This window comes from Drosophila navojoa, chromosome 4 (genome assembly GCF_054131105.1).
Source record: "Drosophila navojoa isolate 15081-1374.11 chromosome 4, UAZ_NAV_1.0, whole genome shotgun sequence".
Taxonomy (NCBI): Eukaryota; Metazoa; Arthropoda; class Insecta; order Diptera; family Drosophilidae; genus Drosophila; species Drosophila navojoa.
In genome coordinates this window covers 25,546,183-25,561,269 of record NC_142892.1, presented here as the reverse complement: position 1 = coordinate 25,561,269, position 15,087 = coordinate 25,546,183, and the positions used below count along the sequence as shown (strand labels likewise).

The following is a 15,087-nucleotide window of genomic DNA, read 5'->3' as shown; positions in this document are numbered from 1 at the left end:
TCACTCCAGATGTTAGGTTGCTGTCTTTGCGAAGACTTAGCAACTCACCAAAGTTAGTGAGCAGCAAGTGTCCGCTGCAATTTCCTAACAGCTGTTAGAGTGAATGCACCTGATTTGTATTAATTGCGCAAGTGCGTCGCCTAGTGACAAAACTTTTCGCGCTTGGAAAAAGAAAAGGAAAGAGAAAAGCCCTGACACTAAAACAATGACGCTATTACTTACTTGTTACACCTAGAACCCATTGAAAATGGGAAATCAGAGTATAATGTTTTGTTGAAATGTATGTAACAGGCAGAAGGGGGCGTGGCAGACCCCACAAAGTATATATATTCTTGATCAGGGTGACAAGCTGAGTCGATTTGGCCCTGTCCGTCCGTATGTATGAACGCGTCGATCAGAGAAGATTTATAAGCTAGAGACTTGAAATTTTGTTTCCTAGGTCTGCAAACTACAAAGTAGTCTGCAAAAAAATAATAACTTCACGACATGTATTCTCTTGTGGTCAGAATCAACTCAACCCTTTATTCGAAATGTACTCAATATAAAGGTTACATAAAGTGCTTAGTCTACATAAATGTGTCTTACAATATATGTTGTGTCGGCATTACATGAATTTGGGGCATTGCATTTTTGGTTGCGACACCGAATACTTAGTGTGCAAAATGAAGAGATTAATAAACCTAGTTTACTTTAACATTTATAGAGTTCAATAATTCTTGTACCTGCTGACTTAATGAATTTAGTTGAATGCTTGAGTTTGCATACTGTTCTGGAAATGGAGTGGGTTTGTACGTAACTTCTCCCCCCTTTGGACAAGAATTATCCTGAATTCTATTATTATTGAGTTGGACTTTGTTTTTTTTTGTGTTTTAGCGTAACCAAGGTTATTAATAAAAATATTAGTAAAATTATAGCTGCATTGGATACATAGATTATGTTTTTATGTGTCTTTAAGTTTTTTATGCTCATCCAGTTTATTTTGTTAGTTTATAATATACTTTCGAAGGTTATTTGTTTTGTAACACTTTGTATTTGTCTTTTTTCGTATGATATTTTTTCGTTATTTGTCTCATAAGTATTAGTGAAATAATTATTATCAATGCCTATGTACAATTCGAAAAGTGTATTAAAGTATTATTTGTAATGTGTATTGTCTTATTATTACAGTTTTGATACAATTTTTCAGTATTTGTGTTTTTAACAATTATAGTTTCTTCGTCTATTTCTAATATTTCTATTTCTTCTTTTTTTTATTAGTTTACAATTATTTTTGAATATGCAGTGCTTACTTTTTTCATTTCTTTTAGATTTTTGTTCATTTCGTACATTCAAGTAATATTTTCGTACTTAAATACTACCTCAGTTTTCTGATCTATTTCGAACATTTCTATATTGGGAATGGGAATTATTTGCCTGATCTTAACTGAAATGAAATTCGTAGGAATTTCAATTGTGAATATTAAATAGTTATCTCTACATACTGCTGCTGCTAATTTGAGATGGTTGAGCTTGCTGAAGTCTATGTTATATTTTTGAATTTCATTACTTGTCAAAATGCTAGGGTGTATTATGTTATACCTGGCGGATGCAATATTATCTTGCAAATTCTCTATTTTATTTTTTATGAGTTGAATTTTGACTTGTTGGTCATAGTACCAACTTTCTTGATTTGTATCTTGATTTATTGTATTTACTTGGTTTTCTATTACTTTCCTATCTTCTCATTTTTATACCCTGAACCCATTGAAAATGGGAAATCAGGGTATAATGGTTTTGTTAAAAGTATGTAACAGGCAGAAGGAGGCGTGGCAGACCCCACAAAGTATATATATTCTTGATCAGGGCGACGAGCTGTCCGTCTGTCTGTCCGTCCGTCCGTCCGTCCGTCCGTATGTATGAACGCGTCGATTTGAGAAGATATAAGAGCTAGAGACTTCAACTTTTTTTAAAAATGTCCGTATATATCACGCGCATATCGAGTTTATCACTAAAAAACGATAACTCATTCCGATACTTTTTTATCGATAAAAAACCTTATCGAAGAACAAATAAGTTTTCATTTATTGCCAACACTGCAGCGTAACCCAAGCGCAATCGCCTATATATGCGTGTGTGTGTGCGTGTGTGTTGTTTGTATGCGTGTGTGTGTGTGTGTGTGTGTGTGTGCGTGTGTGTGCTAATTATTATTGAAATATCAGTTCCTTGTAGGGTTCAGGGGATCTCGTAGTCGAGCAGTCTCGACTAGAGCTTTCTTACTTGTTATACCCTGAACCCATTGAAAATGGGAAATCAGGGTATAATGGTTTTCTTGAAATGTATGTAACAGGCAGAAGGAGGCGTGGCAGACCCCACAAAGTATATATATTCTTGATCAGGGCGACGAGCTGAGTCGATTTGGCCCTGTCCGTCTGTCTGTCCGTCCGTCCGTCCGTATGTATGAACGCGTCGATCTCAGAAGATATAAGAGCTAGAGACTTCAACTTTTTTTTAAAATGTCCGTATATATCACGCGCATATCAAGTTTATCACTACAAAACGATAACTCATTCCGATACTTTTTTATCGATAAAAGACCTTATCGAAGATCATTTAAAAAATTATATCTCCTACATCATTCAAGCTAGAGTCTCCAAATTTAACATGTATATAAAGATGTATTTTATACAATTTCGGTTTTTGTTGAAATTTACCCCCCACCCCTAAATCCACCCCCTCACCCTCATCTTTATAAAAGTCGTATATCAAATACTAGAGACTTGTCCTTCGATATACACATACATTTTAACGTTCTGAAAGTTTCATTACGATCGTACGTCTAGAAATTAAATTATTCAACAAATAAGTTCTCATATTGCCAACACTGCAGCGCAACCAAAGCGCAAACGCCTGTATATGCGTGTGTGTGTAAGTATGCGTGTGTTTATTTGTATGTGTATGTGTGTGCGTGTATTTGTTTGTATGCGTGTGTATGTGCATGTGTTTGTTTGTATTCGTGTGTTTGTGCTAATTAATTTTGAAATATCAGTTGCTTGTATGGTTCAGGGGATCTCGTAGTCAAGCAGTCTCGACTAGAGCTTTCTTACTTGTTTTCTTAGCGTTTTCTATATTTTCTTTGATTTTCTTCGGGTCTACCTTACTGTTTTGGGCTTCGCTAGGGGTGCATTTAATTGTTGAGTGGTATCTGTCATTATAGTTTCTAATAGCTTGCTGCATTATTTGATTTATTGTCCTAATTGATCTTTCTGTTTTAAAAGCTGCCCTCAATTTTTCAGTTAGTGAGTTATGTAGTCTTTCTATGTCTGAATTTCCTGTGTGACTGTTGGTTAACCACCATTTGCACTAATTCTAATAGTTTTGGATAGTAAATTCTGTTTTTAATTGATTGTAAGTCTCCTGAATACCTGAATGCATGCTTTCTCTTACGTGGTAGAGCGATATTTGTTTAACTGCTTCTGTCTCGTATTCAATGTCCTGAGCCCTAAGTGTGCAGCTTATGAATTCTATTTGCTCGTCGTTTGAAAACATTTATATTAATTTTTCTTGTACTATGTTGTAGTCATGGTACGGTAGTACTGAGCAAATGCCAATTTTTCCTTTGCCTATATATTTCTTGAAAATTTCACCCATTGTTGGGAAGTGATGTTTAGCTATGAAAATGAGTCTTTTGCCATGTATTATTTTCGTTTCCTCTGTTTTACAATTTGTAACTATTATTTGTGTTTTGTATTTATTGACTATTTCTTCCTTTATAAAAAAATGATTGTGTACATTTTCCTCCGCCGAATGTACTGTTGCTAATGACGTGTTATCTTCTTCATCTTCTATGTTTTCTATTATGTTTATATCTGATATATTGTCGTTGTTTTCGCTTTGTATGTTATCTTTTCCTTTATCTGTATAGTCGTTGTCTTGGAGTCTACTCAAAAAGTCTGATACTTTGTTTTCTTTTCCTTTTAGATAATCAATCTCAAATTGGTACTCTCCTAGTTTTAATAACCATCTTTGATGTCTAGGCGAAATGTCTTTTCCCTTATGCTTTGAATGTAAAAATTTTATAGGTTGATGGTCGGTCAGTATCTTAAATTTTCTTCCATATAAGTAGGGTCTAAAGTAATAAACGCTCCATAGAATTGCTAAAAGCTCTTTATCGGTTGTCGAATATTTCTTTTCATGGTTATTAAGGGTTCTGGATGCAAAACAAACTGGATGACCCTCTTGGCATAATTCGATGAGTCAGTTGTTAGTGTAAAAGTTTTATCAAAGTTGGGGAATCTAAGTATGGGATGTGAACTGATCAGGTGTTACAGTTTTTCAAATGCTTCTACATAAGTGGGGTCTTTTTTATTAATTTTCGCAATTTTCTGTAATAGCCCGTTATACGTAGAAAACTTTTTATCTGCTTTTCTGTTCTAGGTAATGCTAATTTTTCTATAATAGCTATTTTCCTTCCTTTGTCAGAATTTATCTATCTGGATTTTAAATTTTTCTCTTCTAATATTTGGAAAATATCGGTAACTGCTTGAATGTGTTCTTGCAAAGATGTGAAAAATATTAGTATATCGTCTAGATATACAACGCATTTTTTGTTTATGTGATCCCTTAAAATTTCGTTCATAAGTCTTTGAAAGGAGGCCGGGGCATTTTTTAACCCGAATGGCATTCTTATAAACTCATACAAGCCATGTGGCGTTACAAATGCTGTTTTCTTCCTATCTTCTTCCTTAACCAAAATTTGATGATAACCTTTGGCTAAGTAGATTTTTGTTATAAATTACCCCCACCCCTAAATTCACCCCCTCATCCTCACTTTTGTAAAAGGCATATTTCAATTACTAGAGACTTGTACTTTGGAATGTACATACATTTAAACATTATGATTACGTTCTTCATTAAGATCGTGCGCCTAGAATTTAAATTATTCTACGAATAAATTCTCATAATTTTGTTAATACTGCAGCGCAACCCAAGCGCAATCGCCTGTATATGTTCGTGGGTTTGTGTGTGTGCTTGTGATTGTTTGTCTGCGTGTGTGTGTGTGCTTTAAATAATATGGACCGTTAGTGACGCTACAGCAAGATAGCGGGTGGAGAGTAGACGGACGAAATTGAAGCGGTCATAAAGACGACGAGAAATGAAGCACGGAAGCTGAACGCAGGGCAAATCCTTCTATCACCTGGAGCAAGCGTAGCAAATGCTCTCGAATCTGTCGAGGGTGATAAGGACTTGTTCGATCGACTGGCTAGGATCCGTCTGAAAGTGGACTGCCGGATCACCGAACGCTTCTGACTGGAACTGCATTATCAACGTACTTGTATAGCCTTGTTAAAAATAACAATCAACAATATTGGATCAACGACAGGCTCTTCGAGGCATCGAGAAAATCCCTGCAAATGCTCAACACAATGATCGAAAGAGTCAACGCCATAAACAAGGCATAAGGTGATCTTACTAGAAAACCAGAGCCTGCCAGTTTGCAAAGGCTGGGCTAGTAAACAGCAATCTGCTAGACGAGACAGAAATACGGGCGCTCCTTAAAGAGATGGACTCGTTGCCGTACCAGAGTGCCGTAGAAGCTACTGAGTTTGCGAATTTTGAATTATGACAAAGAGCACCACGCTACTCTATATTGTAATATTGGTGAACTCAATGAAAAGTCGACCATCGAGTTGTAAGTCTCTTTATTGAATGATTTCTTAATTCTAAGACAATTGTCACGTACAACTAAAATCGGTTGGCTGTGCTGCCAGAGCAGCAGTCCGCTTATGTATATATGTTTATATGTGTAAAAGTGTTTATGTGTATTAATGTATAAATGCATAAATGTATATGCATATAAAAGTGTATATGTATGTATATAATGCTTACATAAAAATATGTTTATATGTATGCCGCCGCAGCGGGTGAGCGAGGATGTATCATATTACTTATTGCGACGGAGTCTTGCGCTGTAAGATCTGCCTAGTCAGCAATGTACTTAAAGTTCTTTGCACTCGAATGTTATGTGCATAAATATTGTAACAAAGTGATACAATATATTAATAATAATTTTAAAGTGTTTCACATAAACCCACATTTAAAATTTGGAAGCTCTAGCTCTAAAGGTGTAGAAGATATAATTAAAAAACTAGCTTTCGATAAGGATTTTAATCGCTAATAAAATATCGGGAGTTGTTATCGACTTTTAGTGATAAACTCGATATGCGCGTGATACACACGGGCCTAGGAAAAAAAATTTCAAGTCTCTAGCTCTTATATCTTCTGAGATCGATACGGACGGACGGACGGACAGACAGACGGACAGGGCTAAATTGACTCAGCTCGTCGCCCTGATCAAGAATATATATACTTTGTGGGGTCTGCCACGCCTCCTTCTGCCTGTTACATACTTTTAACAAAACCATTATACCCTGATTTCCCATTTTCAATGGGTTCAGGGTATAAAAAGCGGATCTCTTTGATTTGGTCAAGCGCTTCGCATCTGAAATGAGTGTCGCGTAAAGAGTAATACGATTTTCGCTTACACAAAGACTTTCAGCAAGACAGTTTGACTAAAAAACTCAACAGAAATGATCTTCGTGTGCCTGCAAATACATACATATATAACGCAACAATTGCGTGTGATTACCCACACATACGCAAAAGACAATGCTTGACTTGAGCGAAACGAAAACTGAAATAACTGTCTCGCTCAGAGCGCGAGCGAGCTAAACCATACACGACAAAAACAATTTCTGTCTGAGTCTTTTTTACTGTCTGTTTTACGTCTGTGGAGTCGGAGAGAGCTTTCAGCAAGGCGGGACAAATTGTGTCTGATAGGCGGACACGGTTTAAAAAAGAAAATGTGAACGTTTTGCTGTTTTTGAACAAAAATCTATCACTACAATAAAAACAGAACTCAATAGTTTTTAGGTTCTAGCTTTTAAGTCAATTCAGCTTTTATCTTAAAATGTAATTTCACAAAATTGAAGTGTTCATATAAGTTCAAATTTTTAAGGCCAAGAATCACTGTTTTTTATTGCGACTATCGACCTCTATCGATGGTTTGGATATTACTATCGTCCTCAATCGATGGGGCCCACCATCGATAGTTTGGCACCTCTCGTATCGACTACATAATGCAATTATATCCAACAAAGGACGTCCGCCAGCATAGCTTAATGTATGGAACTATCGAGATGCTACTATCTGGAGCAGCACAACGAGTGTCTCAACTCACACAAGCCGCAGGTTGGACTAGTCTTCGATCCGCCTTGATTAGTGAATTCAAAACTCACACACCTTGCGAGGAACTTCTACGACGTTTGTACAACACCAATTTCAACGGAAGCCTTCGTAAGTTTATTGAAGAATTCGAACATAAGACTTTCATAATTGTAAATAAGTTAACGTTAAAAGGCGATCACACCAATGCTACACTCTATATAAATGCAATGAATAATACTGTAAGAGAAGTTATTACTAGAAAGTTACCAGATAGACTCTATATAGCGAAGTTTGATATTTTTCACAGTGTCTAATTTAAAACAAGAAGCCCAAAGAGAAAGCTTACATGAAAATAGTTTCGCAGAAAAACCTAAGTACACAAGTAAGTTCAAAGTCAACCGATTCCCTAACTTTTTCTAAACAAAATCGAACTAAAAACGAAATCAAACCCAAACGAATTACAAACAAAATAACTATCAATCCACTTCAGCAGGACAGAATAACCCTACTAACCAACAGCTATATACTGAGTTCCGTAACAAATTAAATCACGAAACGCAACAAATTCCTCTAAACTATCAACAGACCACTCAAAGTCCCTTCCCTAACCAACCAACTAAACGAATTAGAGAAAGCAACAGCGGACAGACTAAAATGGACTGGTCAGAAAATTTTCATCAATCTGCCTCGGATCAAACCAGACCAATAACACCAACCGAACAAATCCCTACATCAGACTCATCTTAAATAACACACCCCTTAAATGCATAATACACACAGGTTCTTCCATAAACCTTATTAATAAAAACTTTTTCAACTTCTCAGAAACTAAAGAACATCTAAAAGTTCAAACCATTTAAGGTATAATAGAACTCGATAAAAGCGTCTCATTCGCAAGCAACAAACTCTTCCCCACTATACAAAAATTTTATTGTCACAATTTCTCAAACAGTTACGATATACTATTAGGTAGAAATTACCTCTCGGCATCCAAACCTATCATTAATAATGCAGAAGATAATATAACCATAGGGAACTACACGTTCAAATTCCAATATAATAAAGAAATTTCCAATGAAACCCCTTACCCTCCAACAGAATTCGAGTGCGACTTATTTTCGTACGAAATAATGAATAAATCAAATACAGACTGGATCATTTAAATCCAGAAGAAACAAATAAATTAGAAACAATACTTCACGACTATAGTGAAATCCAGTACAGAAAAGGTGAAAATTTGACCTTTACTAGTACACTCAAACATAAAATAACAATCAAACATGAGGACCCCATCTATAAATACCCTTATAGACAACCTCAAATTCTTGACCAAGAAGTCAACAAGCAAATTAATGAAATGTTAGAGCAGGAAATCATTAGAAAATCTAATTCACCCTATTGTTCACCCATATGGATCCTACCTAAGAAAGAGGACGCTTCCAAAGAAAAAATATCGTTAAGTCATTGACTATCGTGGACTTAATAAAGTCACAATAGATGATAAATACCTAATACCCATCATGGATGTAATCCAAAATTGATATAACCAACCAAGATTTCATCTCAGCCTTAGAGAAAATGAAAGTACTCATAACAAATGACCCAATACTAGTCTATCCAGATTTCAACAAAACACAGACGCAATTAATGTGGCTATAAGAGCAGTCCTCTCACAGGACCACAAAGCAATTTGTTTCGCAAGCAGAACTTTAAACGATCACGACCTCAATTATTCAGCAATAGAAAATATTTCAGACCATATCTCTTCAGTCGAAAATTCTATGTTCTTAGCGATCATTCTTTAGTATGGCTACACAATATTAAAGAACCAAACATGAAATTACAAAGATGGAAGATTAAATTAAACGAATACGACGATACTATTAAATATCTTCCAGGAAAAGAAAACCACGTAGCAGATGGTCTCTCTAGAATCAAACTAGAAGAAAATCTTTTAGGAGAAGAAATTAGCAGCTCCCGAGCAACCATTCATAGTGCTCAGGAAGACAACCAAAACTTAATACCTACTTCAGAAATACCTTAAAACTTATATAACAGACAAATTGAATTCATAAAAAATAACGAAGACAAAATCCATAAAACAAAAATAAAAATAACATACATAGAAATGACAGATACACTTGCCAAAGACATAATCAAAGAATATCTTTGGTTAAAGAATAATGCCTTATACTTTCATCACCTCAATATTCCAAAAAGCTTACGCTGAAATCATAAATCCCGATAGTAAAACGAAAACATTAAGAACTTTATCAACATTACAAGATATCCTCACTTTTGCAGAATATAAAGAAACAATTCTTTCAAATCATAAAAAATTACTCCACCCCGGTATTACAAAAACGAGCACCAACTGGTTCAGAGAAAAATTACTTTCCAGACCACCAAAATCTAATACAAAATATCATTAACGATTGCGAAATTTGTAATCTATCTAAAACTGAAAACAGAAACACAAAACTGACTTTCGAAATCACTCCAGAAGTATACAATCCCAGAGGCAAATACGTCATGGTCTTTTTAATTTTTATCTTGCATTGACATATATTCGAAATACGGAAAGCTAGTAGAAGTCAACAGTCGTGATTGGCTCGAAACTAAAAGAGCAATCATACAAATTTTCAATGACATAGAAATCAAAGCAAACAAAGATTCAGCATTTATATTGTATTCATCATATATATATACACAGTAAATCTGAAGTCTCTATGTCTATTAGTACTCCGATGAGGCTCAAAAAACAAAATCAATTTTTCGATTACTCTCGATAAAAAGTTATCGGATGAGTTATCGAAAAAATAAAGCAAACTCGTACTGCGTATGGTATACACGAGTATGCACAAAAAATTTCAGCTCTCTAGCTCTTATATCTTCTGAGATCTCGGCGTTCATACGGACGGACGGACGGACAGATGGACAGGGCTATATCGACTCAGCTCGTCGTGCTGATCAAGAATATATATACTTTATGGGGTCTGCGATGATTCCTTCTGCCTGTTACATACTTTTACACAAAAACATTATACCCTGATTTCCCATTTTCAATGGGTTCAGGGTATAAAAACAGGTCAAATAACGCAAACTGACGAAAAATACTACATAGAAACTAATAGAGGAAGACACACCACACATTATAAATCAAAATTCAAAAGAGAAAAATAAGACTAACAGAAGTAAATACGACACCTAATTTCAAAAATCACCATGTTACTACTATCACTTTGATCGATGGCATCCCCTACTCTTAATCAAAGTATCGAAATCAACCCAATTAGAGACCTTATTGTTTCTGAATTCAATGATGGTTCGTTATCGCAGTAGATAATTTTAGTGTTAGGGTAGAAATTCATAAGCTGTAAGATGGCGGACTCAATATCTATTATCGTTCTGGAAGCTATGGGCTGAACAATGGCAAATTTAGAAAATTTATCAATACAGGTTAGAAAATACGTTTTATCTGTAGAAAAAACGTCAATATGAAGAATTTCTCCTACTTGATTGGGGACTGGCGTTTTGCCAATGTACTGTTTTTGTGGGTGTCGATCATATTTTCCTTTGTTGCAAGTCTTACAATTTGCAACTACTTCGTTTGCTAGACTGGTCATTTTTGGGAAAAAATAGTCTTGGAGAATTTGTTTTGCGCTGCTCTATGTGCTCTGCCATGTTCTGCGGCTATGATTTCTTTTTGCTCATTCCTATCATGAACATCGATGACCAATTTGAGTGCCAAAATTTGGTTTAAGGGAAAGTCTCAACTAGCTTGTTTTGTATAAATGCTAGTATCGGCAGGTCGCATTTGATTGCATTCACTACTTCTTTTTTAACCGCATCATACACTTTTTCTATTAAGTTTTCTCTATTCGAAAAGTGTATGTTATGTCTTGTTTTTTGTCCGAACATAATAATAATTTTTTCAGAAGCTATAATGTTTTCTTCAATAATTATTTGGTCCCTGAAACAATTAATCGGTTTTTCAGTAGACTCGATAGTGTATGTCAATGACAACTCACTATGCATAGTGGCTAAGTCCGATGGAGCATCTTCTTCGAGAGCGTAAAGGTTTTGTCTTGATAGAGCATCGCCGACAAAATTTTCTTTACCGGGCTTGTAGAAAATTTGAGCGTTGTGCTCATCAATAAAGGATTTCCATCTCTTAATTTTTGCATTAGTGCTTTTGTCTGAGACTGCGAATGTTAGTGGCTGGTGATCGGTATTAATACTTAAATTTTTTACACCGTACAAATAGTTTCTTAGGGATTTTAGGTCCCACACTATCGCAAGTAGCTCACGTTCATTTGTGGCGAAATTTAATTCGTTGTCTCTTAAAGTCCTGGAAATCATGGTTATCGGCTTTTTGTTTTGTAACAAAACAGCGCCTAAGCCAGAGTACGAAGCATCTGTCGTCAAATCGAATGGCTTTTGGTATACAGGGTATAGGAGCATTACATCTTCGGAGCTTAAGATATTCTTTAATTTCTCGAAGGTGGCTATCGGCTTTTTATCAAGGTTAACAGGAATTTTTTTCGATTGTCTTGCACTTGTTTTACCATTATCACCCTTTAGCATGTCTGTCAATGGTTTCGCTATAGATGCAAAATTTTTTATAAAGCATCTGTAAAAGCTCGCTAGACCAAGGAATGATCTAACTTGGAACAGGTTGGTAGACTGGTGAAATTTGCTAAGTGCTTCAAGTTTGTTGGGATTAGTTGTTATACCGCCACGGGAGACCACAAATCCAAGATACTCGACCTTTTCTTTAAAAAAGTGAGATTTTTCTCGTGACACCCTTATGTTAGCGTTATACAATTTATCTAGTACCCAGGCGATGTGGTGAACATGATTTTGCATATTTTCAGAGAATATGATCACGTCATCCACGTAGACGTAGAATGACTTCCCAATCTGTTCTCTAAGTACGTCATCAATTGCTCGTTAGGCATTCTTCAAACCAAAGGGAAGTCTGCAGAATTCATAGTTCCCATTTCCTACAGAAAATGCAGTTTTTCTCTATCTTTTTCTGCAAGAAGTATTTGATGAAATCCTGATTTCAGATCGAGTGTCGTGATATATTTGGCTTTACCAAGGTTTGAGAGAACAACAGTTTTTGAATTAAGTTTCCTAAAGTCAATTACAAGGCGTTTTTTCCTATTTCCTTGTTCGTCTAGGCCCTTTTTATCTACTACCCACACCGGATTATTATACGGTGAATTAGATGGTCTGATAATATTGTTAATCAGCATGTCATTAGTTTTGTTATTGACAAACTCTGATACTCCTAATGGGTATGGGTAAAGTCTAGAGTACACTGCTTTTTCATCTACTGTTCGAATTGTAGCGATAATATTTGTTTTGTAAGTATTCGAGTCAGAGGTTTATTAGAGACTGACGCTTATAACAGAGTAATGTTCATTAACATATGGTACTTATCGATATATCGCATTGTAACAGAAAGATTTTCTTTAACACCCTTCCTCAATGCGATTATGATTTCAAATTCATTTTACATAATCGACTTCAAATTAACTTAACATTAACATAATTCATTTCAAACTTAACGCTTCAGTAAATTTAACATGCTTGTTCTTACAAAGATTCTTGGTCATGATATCTGCAATCATATCTTTTGTACAAGCATACTTTAAGTTAATTTGACCCTCGTCAACTACTTGACGAACAAAATGATATCTTATATCAATATGCTTAGTCCAGGAATCCCGCATCCAATGGAGTTGCTACTGGCCTACAATTGTCCATACCATGAGTCTGCAATAATTCCTTGATGTATTGCGAATGGCCTATGGTGATAGGCCCAAGCTCATCTTCACGCACCACCTCCATGCTCAGTTCAGGCACGCCTTTGTCGACACATTCAAACGCATTCGAAATCGCCGACTTGATGCTAACCAGGTACTCTTTGGATTGACATGCTATAAGTAAATCATCAACATATACCAGGATTAAAGACAACTTATCCTTTCCTATATGCTGGTAAAGACAGGGCTCGTTTTCGCAGGCCACGAAACCCAAACCAATCAGAACATCATTTAGCTTTGTGTTCCATTCCCTTCCTGATTGCTTCAATCCATATATAGCCTTCTTCAGCATCAACACCTTAGCTGGTTGAGCCCGATCAATGTACCCTTCTGGTTGCTTCATGTACACTGTATCGCTCAGGTCACTGTTGAGGTATGCCGTGCATACATCCATTTGGTGTATATGCAGTTTAAATTTCACTGCCAGTGCAAAGATGAATCGCACGCTCTCCAGTCTGCATACCGGAGAAAAAGTTTCTGCATAGTTTATGCCATACTGCTGGGAGCAACCTTTTGCCACCAATCGTGCCTTAAATCGTTCTACTTGTCCATCTTTGTCACGCTTTAGGCTGTATACCCATTTACATCCAACAGCTCGCTGTCCTTTCGGCAAATCTGTCAATTGCCATGTCTGGTTGGCCATTAGTGCGTCATACTCCCGCTTCATCGCATCACACCAATCTGATGCATGAGCACTCTTCAACGCCTCCTCATAGGATAATGGCACCTTCACGTTGCTGGCAACCAGAGCCCCAAGTACGTTGTGCTGCTTTCGAGGTCGGCCTGGCTTGCCGGTTCGAATCAGCCTTGGTCTCCCAGGACCAATGCGAGGAGCATTAACAGTTGCGTCCACGCTTACTTTCTCTTTGCGATCTCCATCGCTGCTGCGCCCATGGCTGCTGTCCCGATCGCTGCTGCGTTCATCAGGGTCGTGACTTTCATCATTTTGCTCGCAATCAAGTTTTTCCCCTGGCTCAAGGATTAGCACATCTGACTCACGTGATGATCCTTGGTCGTGCTCCAATCCTTTCCTGAATTTGTGCTCTAAAAACACAACATCTCGGGATAACGCAACGCTTCTCTTGACAGGGTTGTACAGACGATAAGCTTTGGCGGTTTCAGAGTAACCTACCAGTATATGCTGCTCGCCTTTTGCTGAAAACTTGTTTTTATGGCTTTTATTTAATACAATGGCTTCCATACCAAATACTCTTAGATGAGAAACGCTCGGTTTTTTCCCATACCAATCCTCATATGGAGTTTTGCCAATCAAAGCTGCGGTTTCAGCCCTTTTGCGTAGATACGCAGCCGTCATTATCGCCTCGCCCCATAAAGATTCACCAACTCCAGCATGCACCATCATACTTCGCGCCATCTCCACCAGTGTTCTGTTGGCGCGTTCCGCCACACCATTTTGTTGTGGAGTGTGGGGAACAGTTAGTTGTCTCTTTATACCATGGCTCGATAAGAATTTTTCAAATGTACTGCTCAGGTACTCACGCCCGTTGTCGCTTCTTATAGCCTTTATGCGTTTTCCAGTCTGATTTTCAGCTAATCTTTTAAAGTCCTTAAATTTCTCAAACACATCACTTTTATTTTTTAGCATGTACACCGACATATAACGCGATTTATCGTCAATAAATGTTACAAAATAACGTGGGGAACAGTTAGTTGTCTCTTTATACCATGGCTCGATAAGAATTTTTCAAATGTACCGCTCAGGTACTCACGCCCGTTGTCGCTTCTTATAGCCTTTATGCGTTTTCCAGTCTGATTTTCAGCTAATCTTTTAAAGTCCTTAAATTTCTCAAACACATCACTTTTATTTTTTAGCATGTACACCGACATATAACGCGATTTATCGTCAATAAATGTTGCAAAATAACGCGCTCCACCTTGTGATGTCGTACGCATAGGACCACAAATGTCTGTATGAACTAAAGCTAGTAATTCTGTCGAGCGATTTTCTGACACTTTGGGAAACTTCTTCACGCAAATTTTGCTTTTTGCACACGTTTCGCACACAAAGTCATTTGTATTACACACACTA

General features: G+C 36.7%; 2 long non-coding RNA genes across 2 annotated transcripts in view; both read right to left on the bottom strand.

Moving 5' to 3' along the window:
• Positions 1–15,087, bottom strand: part of LOC149091553 (uncharacterized) — a 193,199-nt gene that overhangs the window by 23,441 nt on the left and 154,671 nt on the right. The gene's annotated exons all lie outside the window — the stretch shown is intronic.
• On the bottom strand, positions 490–1,717 carry LOC149091558 (uncharacterized). Its single transcript, XR_016196845.1, has 2 exons — positions 1,579–1,717; positions 490–831 (listed from the first exon to the last, which is right to left on the bottom strand). It is a non-coding gene; the product is annotated as an uncharacterized LOC149091558 (long non-coding RNA).